The sequence below is a fragment of the Hermetia illucens genome, chromosome 5 (genome assembly GCF_905115235.1).
Source record: "Hermetia illucens chromosome 5, iHerIll2.2.curated.20191125, whole genome shotgun sequence".
Classification (NCBI taxonomy): domain Eukaryota; kingdom Metazoa; phylum Arthropoda; class Insecta; order Diptera; family Stratiomyidae; genus Hermetia; species Hermetia illucens.
The window spans coordinates 116,558,708-116,574,086 of NC_051853.1; the positions used below are offsets into that span (position 1 = coordinate 116,558,708).

Genomic DNA, 15,379 nt, shown 5'->3' on the forward strand with positions numbered 1-15,379 from the left:
TTGCCGTGGACGAAGACCGACCTGGAAAACGTCCAGCGGCGGATACGGACAACTATGTCCAAATTCCGAATGCATCACCCAAAGTCTGCCGTGGAGCGGATGAACCTGCCTCGTGACATCGGAGGTAGGGGCGTGGTTGACGTGGCGACACAACATCAACGCCAAGTCGACTCGCTGCACGCTTATTTTTACAGTAGAGAGCAGGCGAGCCCCTTGCATGCAGCTGTCTGTAAGGCAGACTGTGGACTGACTCCACTTAACTTGAAGGATCGATCTTTCAATCTTCTGAGCGGCGTCTCGAGCGGGTGGTTGTAGTTCCCATAATATTGTCAGCTACAGGTATTGTACCCAAATCCCTCACGGCTTCCCTTGATGTCCTGGGACTTTCGCACAGTCTGGTTCAAACCATGCAGAAGTACACCATTCTGCATACGTGCTCGATGTTGCGGGGAGTACTCGACGGATTCTCCCACTGACCTACCACCGGCCAACACCACCAGCGCCCCTTTAGTTTTTAAGTAGGTAGGATCGTCCGAGCCTAAATGCTTGGCACTTAGTGCTAGTATTAGGTAAAATCCGGCATTTGCCGAGATTGTGATAACTCGGAAATAATAATCGTCGGCACAACAATCCATATTGGATCAGGGCCTTGAAGTGTGTTAGAGCACTTCATTCAAGACCGAAACGGTACACTACAGTATACTGTAGGAAGCAATGTGGTCAGCATTGCGCTCGCCCAAGATTATTACCTTGATTTCATTCAGGTACTCATTCACAGCTGAGTCGACTAGTATCCGACGTCAAGTCACGATACAAATCCCACTGCCACCACTGAGATTTGAACCGCGACCTTCCGTACGATAGCTTTGTGATCTAACCACTGAGCTATCCGTACATATATGAACCCACTTCCTTATGGTATTGACGTGTGATGATGTCGTCATCCACGTTGTAGAATGCACGAAAATCACAAAAAATGGTAAAGTTTCACCCCTTACAATTTTGTTCAAACTTGACCAAATTGTACATTATATTATCCTTTACATCCATGCCAAATTTTGTATTTCTGGGATGGACATAAGGGATGTTGCTGGGTAAATTTCTAAAATGTGGAAATATCCTGTTATTGACTTTATTTGTGCAGATATCAGAACTGGATGTATTTTGAGGCCTAGATTTCGTAGAGATGCACTACTGTGATTTTTCTCAGATTTGTCAGTTGGATAAGTTCTGAGAACCAGGCCTGTTATACTTTTTCATGGTCATATTTTGAGCCCTCACTCCTCTATGTGTCAATCCCCCCCTCCCCCCAAGGCCACATTTTATGAAAAAAAATTTTGCACCCTCCATTCACATGTATGGGGAACCCTCCCTCGACTTAACAGAAATTGGCGCCACTTGCTGCATGTAAAGAGAACAACACATCACACGCTCTTACCAATTTCCGTGATAATCGGTCTAGCCCTTTCCGAATAAATCGGATGTGACAGACAGACATCGACTCGATTCTAATAAGGTTTTGTTTCACACAAAACCTTAAAAATGAAAAATCGTGCACCTATACAACATTTAGACCTCGAAATACATCCCATTCCGATATCTGTTCAAATGAGACATGCTTCCTTACTTTTTATCCTCCCATTAGGTGGCATTAATTTTGCTGACATGTGGTTTAAACAGAACGATATCATATGCGCAATATAATTAACTTAATGAATCAGATATCTGACGAACGAACTCGACCTTTGAACTGGCCACTTCGTTCTTGTGATTTAACGCGGTTCATCAACCGAGCTACTTGGCTTTGGAATGACGATGTTGAAATGAAGGTCCGTAAAAGGAAAAGCTTCTACCACTACTAGTTTCCCGACGATAAAACGCTCGCCAATTGACAAATTTACAAGAATGCCAACCGAGAAGTTAAGAAAGCGGTCGCTGTCACCCGAGCGATTCATTACAAAGATCTTTACGATAAACTGGATACTCGGGATGGCGAGAGAGATCTGTATCGACTTGCCGAACACTTCTGTTGACAAGAACGATACTTTGTTTACCGACCATCGTGCCGCGACGGATAGATGGCGAGAGTATTTCGAGCATATTTCAACTGAAGAATTTGTTCATTTTCCACGTCCACAAGCATTGGTGCCATTTGGAGCAATTTCACCTGTCAGTCGCTCCGAGCTAATTCCAGTCAACTCGTACGCGAGGAGGGCGATCAGACCCGAATCTGCAATGAACTCACCTGAAGGACTCGAAGGCTCACAGGAGGTTATCTGGTACCATGGGAACCGGGGTTACCCTCTAACAGGATATGCTCCAGGAGAATTCCTGGAGAGGTACAAGGCCTATGCATCCACTGGCATGAATGCTGAGCCTGCACTCAGTATAAACCAGTAATGCTGCGCCAGTCATGGCGGGGCTCTGATTGTGTTTTCCAAATCAATCCGTGTCCGAAGGGTACCTTGAAATTATGCCTACACTGCAGGTACTCACGGTAAACCATGAGGACCATCATGTCAGCGCAACTGAAGTCGAGGAAGCAATAAAACGAATTAAATCGAGGAAAGCTACAGCTGACGATATCGCATCTGAGCTATGGAAAACGGGAAGAGCTGGAACCCATCACTGTGGCTCACTGAATTCTTTAATCGGGTTATTCAGGTAGGTAGAACACCATCTGACTGGCAAGAAAGTGTCATAGTTCTAATATGGAAAAAGAAAGCTAATCTAGCAGAATGTTCAAATTACCGTCCGATCCGGTTGCTTCCCCATACCATGAAGATTCTTGACCACCGTATCCGACGCAATACATGCTGCGCGGTTACTCATGCAGAAACACCGTGAGAAACATCGCCCTCCTGGATCTAGAGAAAGCGTTTGACCGTGTGCCACACGAACTCATCTGATATGAGCTACGCCCTCTCACTACTCCTCTTTGCTCTTGTTATGAACACTGTCACACGAGGCACCCAAAGTTCAGCGCCCTATATACTGCTCAATGCAGATGATGTTTTCCTAGCGTCAAATAGCAAAAATGATCTCGAGCAACTTGTCCAAAAATGGAATGATCGCCTCATGCAACACGGTCCCAAATTGAAACTGAATAAAAATAAATTTTTGACGACCGACCCCCATGAAACAGGCAAAATCGCTGTTAATGACAATGACTTGTCCAGAACTGAACAATTTAAATATCTCGAGTCAATGCTATCAGCCAATGGAGAACTGCGTTGCGAAATTGCTTTACGCATTAGTGCCACCTGGATGAAGTGGCGTTACACAACTGGTGTTCTTTATGGTTGACGTATCAAGCCAAATCTAAAACTTAAAGTAATGTTGTCAACCCCATACCGATCGCGGATATCTTCACTTCGGATGTGATCAGAACTGTAGAGGGCGACAGCTCTATAGTTCTGATCCCATCTGAAATGAAGATATCCCCGATCGGTATGGGGTTGCATCGATCGTGAAAAAATTTCGAGACCGGCCTTCGAGGGTATGGTCACGTAATTCGTGATAACGAGAAATCACTCGCCAAGATTGGTCTGAACATCAAAGTCACTGGTAAACCGAAGTATATTTTGTAACTTTTTCATACATTACAATTCTTTAATGGCGGTCATCCCGTGTGAAGACCGGTTTTTTCGCTTCTTTAGAATTTTTGTGAAAAACTGGATAAAGGTACAAATATGAATTTTTCACCATATATTTATTAATACCTTGAGCATGCATAGTAGTTTTTCTAGCCCCATAGCATAGTTCATTATTGAAATATAGACAACTTATAAACCTATCTCCAAGAAAAGGTGTTTTCGGCTGCCACGCTAGAGGGCGCTGTGATCATCTTAAAGAAAAATGTAAACGGCATTTTAATGTGCGGACTTAACCACAGTTCGCAAACTACGATTATTAAAAAATATTAAAAGCTAAATTTTTGCTGCCTTAACCTTAGATATCTTGAAGAAACAAATGTAAAGCCTTGGCTTCAATTCTTATGATTTTAACGAAGTCATTCAAACGTCATTCGATGAATCCGCGCTTTATTAGGGCGATCGACATAAACCAGACATGTGACATTTTACTTGCTTAACACTGTAATTTGATGATGAAATCCGCGCACGGTTGTTGTCAGCCAACAGAGCCTATCTCAGCTTACAAAAACTGTTCCGCTCGAAACGGCTCACCATAGGGTCAAAGCTCTTACTGTACAAGACTAGTCCTCATGTATTCCTCGGAAACTTGGGTTCTTAGCAAGAAAAATTGCGAACTCTTGGCCGCGTTCGAGAGAAGAATCCTCCGAAGAATTTTTGGCCCCCTACATGAGGATGGACGATTCCGTAGCCTACACAATGACGAAATATATGAGCGATACAATGACCGTCCGGTTGTGGATAAAATTCGGCTCAATAGGTTACGGTGGGCGGGTCACTTAATCCGTATGGATGAGGACGATGCCGCCCGGAAAGTCTATAAGGGCAATATCTATGGTAGAAAAAGAAGACGGGGAAGACCCTGCCAGGACGCCAGACAGCTTTTAGAGATATCGAATTGGTGGACCTTGTCAGGTTTCTTTAGTAGATAAGCAAAAAGAAGGGTTTCTACATTCTTTAATTTCTGAGAAATATTTTAAAATGTATGATGATGTATATATTCGGGAGGCAGTTTAGTTTAGTACGTGTCATTTGCTCGAATAAGAAAGATGTAAACGCCGCGCAGTTATTACTAAAATAACTTGGATATTTTCGTATGTTGATCGATATTTTCATGCATTTGTGTATTGTGAATATTATTTAACATTTTTTTTATATATATTGCATGTGGTTTTAATTTTCCGTGAATAAAAAATGTCTGGAAAATATATTTAATTTGTGCATTCAATATGCAAAATAATAGAACAATTGAAAACGGCTTTATTTTTAAAGCAACACATACAAAAAAAATATTTGAAGTGGAACTTTTATAATACATACATTTATTTATTTTGTAGAGGATGATTCAGCCACAAATTATTAACTGTTGTAATAAAGCTAAAGGTGGCATCATGGCATGGACCAAATGGTCGTAAGGTATACTACTCAAGGGCGAACCTACAGATGGTCGCTTTCTGATTCAAAAAAAAAAACAACTAACAAAGACTTTCATTATGAAAGCAATGCCAATGATTAAAGTAACAGGTTAAGCGAAATCAACCAATGAAATTGGCGATCAAAAGTTATGAGGACAAACCAATTACAATAAATGTTACTGCTACCAATCAGTCGCGAAACAACACTGGCAGAAGGGTGCAGGAGCATCATGCCACATTTGCAGCAAGCAACTTATTCGAAAACGAAGAAAAATCTCGTTTATAATGAATATGCGGGAAAAATAACTAAATATTTAGAATGCAGTCAATAAAATTCAAATTAGGTTGAATAAATCTACTTACTGCAATGCAATAATCTCATTATTTTTTTTTGTTAGTGCATAAATATCCAAAATTCAGTACTTTTTTCGTAATAATGATATTGCGAAATGTAGTTAACATATGGGTTATAAGTTCCGAGGCTAACGCACATATCGCGACGCGGCTACGATACTACCATGCTTCTCGGTAGAACCAACTTCTAGAGGATACACGTAAAGACTTCATGACATCCGGTTTAGTAGAGATATTGATATTGAGATATTGAAGGCAAAATGACGATAGATTTGTTTGTTTAAACAATGGAAAAAAATGAATTTCGCGTGTTAATTAAACACTGTTTTTTAATGGGAGAAAATAACATTCAAGCTGAAAATGGTTGAAAAGGTGTTAGCAAGAAAAGCACCCATCAAAAACAACCATTTGCCGATGGTAAGCGAACTTGAAATGTGGTTGAACATCTACCGAAGACACAGGAAGAATAGGTCGCCCAATTAAGGTGGCTGCACCCAAAAACACTCAAAAAGTCGTAACAATCTGCATGTCCGATCGTAGAGCGAGGCAGGAGGACATAGATAAGAGCCTGCAGATATCAAAGGGCACGGCGTGCAAAATTATGCATGACAATTTGGATATGAAAAATCTTCGTTCCAAGTGGGTGCCGCGTTTGCTCACCGGTGAGCTAAACAATAGCGAATTGATGATTCAGTGCGCTGTTTACGCGGCATAGAAAGGATTTTCTGCGTGGGTACATAACAATGGGTGAAACGTGGATTAATCATTATACTTATAGCCGAATGGAGACGAAACAATCAGCAGGCAAGGTCATGGCCTCTGTTCTGGGACATCCAAGGAATTTTGCTTTTGAACTTTTTTACCGAATGGCTATCAACAGCGAATAGAAATTGAATTTTTAGACCGAGTGGTTGACGCAATTAAGCAGAAAAGAAAAACACTGCTGTTTCACCAAGATAATGGATCGATTCACAAGTCAATGAACAATCCTCCACCACCTCCTATATTCACCAGATCTGGTCTCATCTGATTTCTACTTTTTCGCAGATTTCAGATTTCCAGGGAGAGAGATTCGGCTGCGATGGTGAAGTTATAGCCACGCGCCTGTTTTCAGGTTAAAGACACAAGCATTGAAAATTAAAAAAAAGGCTAGAATGATTGTATCACTATGGAAGGCAACTAACTTGATGGGTAAAGTCGAATTTTGCAAAACAAAAGCGTTTTTAAGGTTTTGTGTGAAGCAGTGAGATTTGGACCTTCCGCTACGATAGCGCAGTGCTCTAACCACTTTAGCCAACATAAAATAATATTGGGAGACTGACCCTCTACTGCCTCAATCAACGCGCCGTCAAATTATAATCACATACTATTATTAACTTCATTTGAACAGACATCGGTGTGGAGAGTATTTCGGAGCCTAGACACCATACAGAGGCAGCTTTTTTCAGATTGTTCGGTTGGGTAGCTTCTGAGATCATTTGCCACCGCCGCTTCCCCCTGTTTTGCATCAATTGTCAAAACTGAGACCAGCTTCGAAAGTGCTAACCTATTTGAGTTGACTATATTCGGTGAAAAAAGAATTGAACACCCTTCTTGCGTGTATGGGGACGACGTTGCTTACTGCATGCTTTCGAAGGTCCCCCAAATTTCATATCAACAGGAATAACCGTTTCTGAGAAAAGTGTGTATGACAGGCATACGAACAGTGCAGTATTATACGCGATTCTTTATGCTGCTGCAAAATTTGGTACTGCTACGATGAGCTTACGGGGAATTTTCCAGTTAATTTTAAAAAGTTGGTAATATAAGTGCCTTGCTTGTGAAAGTACTAATTGATGTCTTTCATCTGTTATACCACGCGGGTACGTTAGGTGAAAAAAATTTACATCTCCCCTTGAAACTGCACTTAAATTTATGTAAATCACCATATGCTTGCGATTTTATAGTTCCCATAGGTCCGCCGAATTTTGTTTGAATCAGTGTAGCACAGACAGTGAATCGATTTTAATGTCGTTTACACAAAACCTTAGAAACATTAGTGCAGTTCATCTGCTTAAGAATGATAAATCGCCAGGAGCTGCTGGAATTATAGCCGAAGTGGTTAAATAAGGAAGCGATCAACTACAATAAGCGGAACATCAATTTACGATCAAATTTTGGGATGGCGAATCAACACCTGCGAGAGGCACCATCCTACCCACCCAACAACGTTCCATTCTGTTATGCTTTTCATTGGTATTCCTGTAAATTTCCTATATAAAATTCAACCTTAATTAGAATCCCTTTAAGCCGAAAATTCTTCTTAGCCGGAGCATATTTTATAACTTTTTCATACATTACAATTCTTTAATGGGGGTCGTCCCGTGTGAAGGCCGGTTTTTTCGCTTCTTTAGAATTTTTTTTGTGAAAAACTGGATAAAGGTACAAATATGAATTTTTCACCATATATTTATTAATACCTTGAGCATGCATAGTAGTTTTTCTAGCCCGATAGCATAGTTCATTATTGAAATATAGACAACTTATAAACCTATCTCCAAGAAAAGGTGTTTTCGGCTGCCACGCTAGAGGGCGCTGTGATCATCTTAAAGAAAAATGTAAACGGCATTTTAATGTGCGGACTTAACCACAGTTCGCAAACTACGATTATTAAAAAATATTAAAAGCTAAATTTTTACTGCCTTAACCTTAGGTATCTTGAAGAAACACATGTAAAGCCTTGGCTTCAATTCTTATGATTTTAACGAAGTCATTCAAACGTCATTCGATGAATCCGCGCTTTATTAGGGCGATCGACATAAACCAGACATGTGACATTTTACTTGCTTAACACTGTAATTTGATGATGACATCCGCGCACGGTTGTTGTCAGCCAACAGAGCCTATTTCAGCTTACAAAAACTGTTCCGCTCGAAACGTCTCACCATAGGGTCAAAGCTCTTACTGTACAAGACTATGATCTTGCCAGTCCTCATGTATTCCTCGGAAACTTGGGTTCTTAGCAAGAAAAATTGCGAACTCTTGGCCACGTTCGAGAGAAGAATCCTCCGAAGAATTTTTGGCCCCCTACATGAGGATGGACGATTCCGTAGCCTACACAATGACATCTATGAGCGATACAATGACCGTCCGGTTGTGGATAAAATCCGGCTCAATAGGTTACGGTGGGCGGGTCACTTAATCCGTATGAATGAGGATGATGCAGCCCGGAAAGTCTATAAGGGCAATATTTATGGTAGAAAAAGAAAACGAGGCAGACCCTGCCTAAGATGAAGCGATGGTGTAGGTCAGGACGCCAGACAGCTTTTAAGGATATCGAATTGGTGGACCTCGGCGCAAAACCGGGATGTCTGGAGTTCCTTATTAAGGCAGGCCTAGACCGGATACCGGTTGTTGCGCCGTTGATGATGATGATGAACACTGTAATTTCCGAATATCCCGATATCAAAAAATCACTTTGCCCATATGTACTACGCTATACAATTGATGCCAAAAAAATCGATTCCTCGGTTCCGACACACTGGATGACCCCTTAAGGCGATCTTCTACTGTCAAGGGCAAATTTCGGGCCCATTCCTGGGAATTAATTGCCAACTAACCGCTGAAGATATTTAAACAATTGTTATTAATTTTGTACGTTTTGATTTTCCAAAAGTATGTTTTGAAAAATACCCGTCGTTTAAAATGTGCTGTTCTTGAAATGTGGCAAAAATTTGCATCATTTTATAAAGAAGTTGTATTTTAAACTTTTTAACCCTTCAGAGGATGGAACACATCAAAATTTTCATAAACTGGCTCGGGAAGTCATAGCGAAATGTTCACTAAACAAATGAAAAAGAAATGATTCCTCCTTTCCCATTAAGAAAATGTGCATTTTCCTTTTTCTGTTCAATCCGGGCCCTTTTTTGCAGCGTCACTGACCTTGAGCTCGGATCGTTCGACGCGTTTCTCGTCTCCCAAAGTAATCCCCAGCATGTCCATAACAGGCAAAATTGGGAAAAATCCTTCGTTGATCATTATTGCTAAGTGGATGACAATTTCAACCTCCCGTTTGCCCGAGTGCAAACGTTTTTGAGCCAAAATCCAAATACAGCTTTTGAGGGGTTCGTTCCTGTTTTGGCTGTATTATATATACCCAACCATCTTTCATATAAATTCTTAGAAGAAAGATCCTCGTATGTCAATTTCTTCAACTGTACAATCTGGGATCGATGGGAATTCTGTCATGCTGAAAACTTGTGAAAGCCACTTGGGTCTCGGCCTGACGCAACTTGATGGGCGGAGTGATAATATGCAACTAAGCGTTCGAAAAGAATACGGGTGTTCATATAACTCTTCCTTTCCTTGACTCAAAATATTATAATTTAGAAGATGGAGATTCTCAAATGGAAGCAAACTCTATGATATCTGTAAATACTTTCCCATAATTAACGGTATACATAATATGTACCCATTATGTATTATATTAACTTAATTACTTGAATGAATTTTTTGAATGGTTGGAGAAATTAAGCTAAATCCGTATATTCGTATTGATATTGGCAGAATGCAATTAGCCATTTAAATTTGTCTATTAATGTTAAAATAAATAACTTATTAGAAAAGGTCCAGAAGTATACTCTACAAAGCCTAGCAGGATGGTTCCTTATAAACATAACTCTAACTTAAATTATTATGTTTTTTTTGTCGCTCCTGTACATTTTGTTGAAACAGAGTTAGCCGTTTTGCAGACTAGACCGACGATATACGTATATGTATACGAACGAATGTATATGAACTCAAATAATTTTTCCTGACAAATGGGAATTCAACGTAGAGAGCGTTCACTGCGATTTGTATAATAACGATAATAATCGTTGGCACAACAATCCAATTGGATCAAGGCCCTGAAGTGTGTTAGAGACCTTCACTCAAGACCGTAATGGTACACTACAGGATTACAGTACCCTATAGGAGGCAATGCGGTTACCATTGCGCTCGCCCGAGATTATTACCCTGATTTGACTCAGGTACTTATTCTCAGCTGAGTCGATTAGTTTCCGACGTCAAATCACGATAAAAATTCCATAGCCACCAGTGAGATTTAAACCGCGACCTTCCATACGACAGCCTTGTATTCTAACCATTGAGCTATCCAGACACACACTTTGTATGAGAATCTTGTTATAGTATATATGTGAATAATGTGTACTAGAGAATGTATGTCCTGTAGTATTCATCTAAATATCGATGCATAAACTAACAAGTGCCTGAAATGCTCAGCTCTCGTACGCGATGACTAGTGCTCGTAAATGAAACAAATCAGGAAACCAGAAGATAGACGCTTGAGATATGAAAGGTTTTGTTTGTTTGTTATGTAAGTATATATCTATCCCATTTGTAGGTAGCCCGTAATATATATGTATATTTAGCATGTCAAACTACTCACTTTAATGTGGTATTCATATTCAGCGGAGGCAGCCAAGGTTGCATTCTACTGCCGATTTTTTTTTTTTGGCAGGTGATTCAAAGAACTTTATCATCCTTTTCATGCAAACATCTCGAGTACGTTGACACCCTTCCTATTTGGGGGGCAGAATTTCGGGGAGAGTCGAACAGTTTGCGTATCTATGAAGCAGGGTTTCTGTCTAATGGCGGTACCGAGTTTCATGGCCCTTCGAATTGATAACAGCGTAATATCCGCTCTTGTGGTTTTGTCCGAAGTTTGGAAAAATAATTACTTCAAAACCAACATCAAATTGTGGCTGCTCCATGCCAATGTTTTTTATGTAATGCGATTCGGAAGCAGCACGGAACAAGTGGCCACCATTGCTACTGGAAAGCTGTAAACTTCCATTACAATAACAATGAAGAATTCTTACGGCATAGAAGATAGCCAAAGTGGCAGCGGATATGTCTCTATTAAGAATAGCGAAAACCCCATTCCGGATTACGTCAATGGAACGTACCGACCAGTGTGCCGCCCTAAAGTTACTGCAGTATGAAGAAAGAGTGCAAGCTACTTAGAAGTGAAGCACATTGCCTGGAACCGACAGCGTTGGCGAGTAGTTGTAATCGATGCACTACGCCCCACATAAGGGTTTCTTCAGACTTTGTCCCGTTCACAGGCGGAGTCGGCTCGTCGTGATCGGTTTCGCCATTTTATTTTATCAAATGCCTGATCTGGATGTAATCTCGAGGCTTTTAAATCACCGTCAAGCGTCGTCACCGTCGATGTTCAGACCAATCTTGGCAAGTGAATTCTCGTTAGCGCAAATTATATGACCACACCATCGAAGGCGCCTCTCCCGTAGTTTTTCCACGATAGGTGCAATCCCATATCGATCGCGGATATCCACATTTTGGATGTGATCAAAACATGTCACGCCACTGGTCCAACACAACATCTTCGTCTCCATTATCGTAAGACGCCGTTCATTATCTTTTATAGTTGGCCAACACTCAGAACGATAGAGGGCGACAGGACGGACGACATTGCAATAGATTTTAGATTTGAGACGTCCGTTGATACGTCGATAACAACCAACACTCAGAACAATAAAAAGCGACAGGACGGACGACATTGCGATAGATTTTAGATTTGAGACGTTCGTTGATACGTCGATCACAAAGATCGCCAATTGTAGAACGCTACTTTATGCATGTTGGGTTGATGCGTGAAGCAATTTCATAACGCAGTTCCTCGTTGGCTGGTAGCATTGACCCGAATTATTTAAACCCCTCAGTTCTGGGCAGGTCACTGCTGCGGACAGTGATTGTGCCTGTTTCATGGGGATCCGTCGTCAAAAATTCATTCAGATTCAATCTAGGGCCGTGTTGCAAGAGGCGATCATTCCATTTTTGGATAAGCTGCTCAAGATCAACTTTGCTATTAGATGCTAGGAAAGCATCATTTGCATAAAGCAGTGTATAGGGCGCTGGACGTTGGGTGTTCCGTGAGACGGTGTCCATAACAAGAACAAAGAGTTGTGGGAGTTGTGGGAGGCCGCTTGCTTCATAAACACTAACAGAGACATGAAGTGGTTTTGATACACCCGCCACACTTCAAACTTAACTTTTCGGATCGTGATAGAGCAATTGAACCGAGCGCACGAGCTCTTCTGGCACTAAGTGTTGCCGTAGAGCATACTAGATGAGTTCGTGTGGCACATGGTCAAATGCTTTCTCTAGAAACCTATATATATTAAAGGTTCCCACTTAAGGTACGGCCGCATCTACGCTACGCGATGCGGCCTCAAGATGCCCTGTTAAAATATCTATATGATTTTGTAGGCAGCAATATTTGCGCGAATTTCAACCAGCGGACGCGACGCGGCCGAGTTGCCTGGCAGAGAATATTTTACAGCGTCGCATGTCATTTCAATGTAGTTGAGTCAATGGACCGCCGCGAATGTCAGTTTTCGTTCGCATCCTCCTGTTAAAATGTCAAAGTATGCAGTTGGTTACCGCGCTAGTAAAATATGGGCAGCCCGCGTCGCGTCAGTTGTGATGAATGTAGTATCGCATCGGGTACCGTAGGTGAGGCCGTCCCTTAACTGCCGCGACGCGGCATGCCAATACACTCTACACAAGCGCGACAGCGAACTGCAAACAATCGCATATTTTGATATTTAAACATTCGGATGCAAATCCACAAAATCGCAGCAGTCCAATGAGTCCACTGTATGGAGTCCAGTTTGGGGCGCCGTTGCGTAGCGTAAATACGGTCGCACCTTTAATGAAGGAAAAAATTTCGCTGTTTTTCATAGCATACTTTATGTTTGTATTGTAGTAAGGAAAATTGAAGTGAATATCAAAATATGTGTGCCTGTTCCGGATAGAACCAAGGTAGTAGTTACACTTTTCCAGTTTCGAGAATTAATGAACGATCGCCCTTCCAACACAATTCTTCTGGATATCGGTTGATTCAATGCCCAACTCGTACAAAAATTCGCACACCTGACAACTGTTGTTCCCGCCATAATTCACAGACAGTGATCACCATATCAATGAAATATTTCAGCAGTTTGATAGTTTTCGTACCTGCTACGATGAACGATAGCTCCCTTGTCCTATGTAGAGTTTTCATAGTTCTGAGCTAATAACCCATTTCACATAATTTCGTGTATATTGATACCGACCTTTAGTCGGGTTTATGCTGCAAGTTCACCATCCTTCATCGCGGCACAAACGCTACATGCGGAGTCATATGAACCAATAAATCAGCCGCGCTCTGACTACATATATTTTCTTTATAAACTCGCCCCTTTTCTACATTAGATATTCAAAGGAATTTCGATATTTTTACAAGCATGTAAAACAAAACGTCAAATGTAAACATTACCTCACGGGAAAACCTCAATGTTTATTGAAAACTCCCCAGTGTCAACATTGTGAAAAATATACGATTTAAACCAAGGAATTCAACACTAAGTACAAATCACTCGTCCGAAATTTGTTACCAATAGCAAAAAAAACCAATCACAAATAACGCATTTAACGCAGCTGGCACGAATCTAATAAGAAACTGGCTCGTAAACTCTCACCACACAAACATTTCATTCGCATAGCCTTTTATTTGTCAATTTCCGTGCGATATAGGCTTTTCTTGTAACAAAATTTCGCGAAACGAAGGATACAGTTTCAACAGCAACTATTTTTCACAGAAAAATTTGAAAGACCGCGGTAAAACACCATTGTTTTCATCTGGATTCATAAATGTACTACTCTGCTAGGGACACCATCTTACTTTTGTAATTTCACCTCATAGGCTGGCCATATGGAAGGAAGTTTACGAATGGGAAATTTTTCGTACAGTTGGAGCAACTATGGAAATTGCATTTTATCTGAAATATTGACTTAACACTAGATGCACTATTCCTTAAAAAAAAAAATAGACGCTTTGAATTATGTTGATAACCTTCGTTAGCATTGATTTTCAAATTTTAACTATTGTACATTTTTATGATGTACACCTTCTTTTAAAGTAAGCATACTTTGAATTGTGTAATTTTCCAAAACTGCAGATCAATTCAGCAAATATTTTTTACCTTTGCGTTGAGAAAGTAAGAATGGTACGAAATGAACTCAATCTACTGAGGGGGGGGGGGGGGGGGGGGGGTACTTCTATTAAGCCCGGAATAGGAGGACTACTAAAATTAGAATTATTATGCATTTTTGAGGGAGATCCAGACAATATTCACCTGAACACGGATTTTCTCCGTGCGTATGGCAGCCTGCTCTGACTATTAAGGAATTGTGTAAACACAAAACCTTATTAAAATCGGTTTCCTGTCTGTCTGTCTGTCTTTTTTTTTGTTTTTATACGTTGGAAGGTGGAAAGGTTCAAAACCTACCGTTGGCTCCTGCCATACGGTTATGTGAGACCTTTACTCACTAAAACCACCTCCTTCTCCTTCGCTTACCCCGCGGGACTGCCATTTCGGTATTACATCGCGGGGCAGGATCAGTTATGAACTGCGGCTTCTGTCGTTATTTGTCACTTTCCTCCGGAGCTCCTCCCTCATCAGCAGATTGCGGATCGCCTTCATTAATTTTTCCACCGCCCTCCAAGATGTTTCAGAGGCTAGCATGTAGTCCACGATATACTCGGGTGTCAACCGTGCCTAGCCGTCAATTTCCGCCTCCGCTCTGTGTACAGCGAACCGCGGGCAGTTAAAAACAACATGCTCCGCATCTTCCGGAATCATCACGCATGTTGGGCAATACGGGGAGTCATCAGGCCCGAAGCGATAAAGGTATGCACGGTACCCTCCGTGTCCGCTTAGGAATTGAGTTAGGTGGTAACTAACGTGTCTTCGCTTGATCCATTTAGACACATCTGGAATAATCCTGTGTGTCCAGCGTCCTTTAGGTGAATCATCCCAACTTTTCTGCCATTCCAAAATAGAATCACTTCGTGCCAATTGCCGACGATTGGTATAAGACTCACCGATTGCATATGATGGGTCATACAGG

At 41.2% G+C, this 15,379-nt stretch overlaps 1 protein-coding gene across 2 annotated transcripts in view; it reads right to left on the reverse strand.

Moving 5' to 3' along the window:
* Positions 1-14,141, reverse strand: part of LOC119657267 (protein wings apart-like) — a 42,322-nt gene extending 28,181 nt beyond the window's left edge. Inside the window, exons 1-2 of one of the 2 annotated variants that reach the window (XM_038064100.1) lie at positions 13,746-14,141; positions 13,445-13,672 (exon numbers count right to left, since the gene is read on the reverse strand). The gene's annotated coding sequence lies outside the window, so the exon portion shown is untranslated. The remainder of the gene's footprint in view (positions 1-13,444; positions 13,673-13,745) is intronic. The other variant, XM_038064099.1, reaches the window with a different exon arrangement.
* Positions 14,142-15,379: the final 1,238 nt, after the last annotated feature.